Source organism: Siphateles boraxobius, unplaced genomic scaffold, assembly GCF_051911475.1.
Source record: "Siphateles boraxobius isolate OS27281-9 unplaced genomic scaffold, OSU_SipBor_1 19, whole genome shotgun sequence".
In the NCBI taxonomy this organism is placed as follows: domain Eukaryota; kingdom Metazoa; phylum Chordata; class Actinopteri; order Cypriniformes; family Leuciscidae; genus Siphateles; species Siphateles boraxobius.
Genome location: NW_027508799.1, coordinates 12,570,336 through 12,572,707, shown reverse-complemented (window position 1 = coordinate 12,572,707; position 2,372 = coordinate 12,570,336). Strand labels below are relative to the sequence as shown.

The 2,372-nt window shown below is 44.1% G+C and overlaps 1 long non-coding RNA gene across 1 annotated transcript; it reads left to right on the top strand.

Annotated features, from left to right (window-relative positions):
- Nucleotides 1–228: 228 nt before the first annotated feature.
- On the top strand, nucleotides 229–1,625 carry LOC143741503 (uncharacterized). Its single transcript, XR_013205090.1, has 2 exons — nucleotides 229–621; nucleotides 1,468–1,625. It is a non-coding gene; the product is annotated as an uncharacterized LOC143741503 (long non-coding RNA).
- The last annotated feature ends 747 nt before the right edge of the window (nucleotides 1,626–2,372 follow it).

Below are 2,372 nucleotides of genomic sequence, written 5' to 3'. Positions count from 1 at the left end.
ATGAATTAAAAGACGCTTCACGAATCAGTTGAGGCTCTCGGGATCCAATGGGTTGCTACAGTGAAAACTCGACGCTACATCGGGGTCGTCTGCTACACTACAAACTTGTCTTCGTACTTTTGGGGAGTTGGCGTTGGTTACTCCATGTATTCAGGCAAGATCGTAAATTGATAATTGACTCTTTAATGAAAATCGTCATATGACAGATTTAATTGTTTGTGATATTGTCACGGGGTGACGAAAGTCGGAACTACAGGCCGAGAAGTTGTTGTGGCGGGGAGCACTTCCGGTGTAACACCAGGCCGGTTCCGGGGAGACACGGAAGCAGGAAGAACATGCCGGGAACGAAAGCTAACTAGGGTAATCGCTGGCAGCTGTGTGGGGAAAACATGAGCAGGCAATTGGACTAGGAGGGGGATAAAAGAAGCTGATGCTGGAGAGAAAGAGTGCAGGGGAGCGAGAAGGATCGGTAGAGATGCAGCAGAGACACAGTGAGGAAGAGATTGGAGAAGGATTTTTGGAAAGAGGACACGGCAGTGAGAGCTCTGTTTGAACCAGCGCACAGAGAGTTCATCTGTTGAAGTTGTCGTCTGGGCCTGCACCCTGCCTTAAGGATCTGAGGTTTGTGCATGCTGTTCTGATTTTTCATTATCACGTATGAATTAAGTGTGTTGCAGTGTATACACGAGTGTGGGATGTCGCAGAGTGTACGGGCGACCAGTCTATAATCCCCCGACAAAGTGTGCAGTATACTAATCCTCCTTCTCTCTGTCTGAGTCCAGTGAAGAGCTTGCTACAGCTGTAAAGTCTACTTGTCTCCCTTCTTTCTGTATAAGTTCATTGATGAGCCTGTTGAAGTTGTGGATGTGAAGAGCCTGCTCAAGTGTGAAGTATACTTATCTTTCTCTCCGTCTGAGTCCAGTGAAGAGCTTGCCACAGCGGTGAAGTATATTTACCTCCATTCCCCTGTCTGAGTTCAGTGATGAGCCTGTTGTGGATGTGAAGAGCCTGCTTAAGTGTGAAGTATACTTATCTTCCTTCTTCTCTTTGTCTGAGTCCAGTGAAGAGCTTGCTACAGCAGTAAAGTCTACTTGTCTCCCTCCTTTCTGTCTGAGTTCAGTGATGAGCCTGTTGAAGTTGTGACTGTGAAGAGCCTGCTCAAGTGTGAAGTATACTTATCTCCCTTCTCTCTGCCTGAGTCCAGTAAAGAGCCTGCTCCAGTGAAGAGCCTGTTAAAGCTGTGAATGAAGATCCTGCTAGAGCTGTGAATTGTACTCCCCTCCATTCTCTCTGTCTGAGTCCAGTGACGAGCCTGTTAAAGCTGGGAATTGCATTCACCTCCATTCACTCTGTCGGAATCCAGTAAAGAGTCTGCTCCAGTGAAGAGCCTGTTAAAGCTGTGAATTACACCCCCCCCCCTCCCCCCCTCCATTCTCTCTCTGTCTGAGTTCAGTGCTGAAACCCCAGAGAACCATTGAAGTGAGTCATCCGCCGCAGTCCAGTCTGTTGTCCGTGTTGGAGGAAAGGAACCAGAGCTTACAGTCACCCAACCTCGGGAGAGGAAGCTTGCACTGTTTTTAGAGACCCTCCTGTTAAATAAATAAAGAAACGTGTTGACTTTCAAATTCCTGTCCGCCTTTTTCTCTGGTATGGGGTAGCTCCTCAGGGTGGTGTGGCAGTTCGGGGGTGTCGGCTGGTAGGCAGTGCCTCCACACCCTCCGGCGCGACAATATCCTGACTGGGTTAAATAGGGTCAAAATATTTAAGAATGAAATTGTGTGATAAATGTGGTGACTATTCACGAAATGTTAAATGTTTATTTCATGTTTACATTTAAAATTGGGCACAATCTAGTTGAATAGGTCATTTAAAAGGTGCTAAGCATTTCATTTTTCTTTCTCTTTTTAAAAGTCTAAGTTTAATATTTAAAATAGAAGTTGATTAAGCTCATAAATAATTTTTGAAAGACATAATGTCATTGAAACTTTTAAGTCCTGTAGAAGAATCTTTACTTGGGAACACGGATGAGAAGCTCATTGCCATGCAAAAAACTCGCTCTAGTTCTCATGAATGATAGCTTACAGAGAATGGTAAACAAATGTGTGAAGAGGAAGCGAAAAAAAATAAATTTAAAGGTATTTTTTAGAGCTTATGAATCCTGGAAGAAGGTAGCAAGAAGAGCTAGAACAGATGTGAAAGTGTGAAAGATGACCTTGATAATATAACTCAAAATATTCAAGGTGGATATGATTATATAAATCAAGCTTATGAAGTTCTTCAGCGCAATTCTCAGCCAGTTCTCCTCTGGCCAACAAACAAGCAGTGTATGATTATGATTCAGGCAGCATTACAGGCTAGAAGTCAGATTGGAT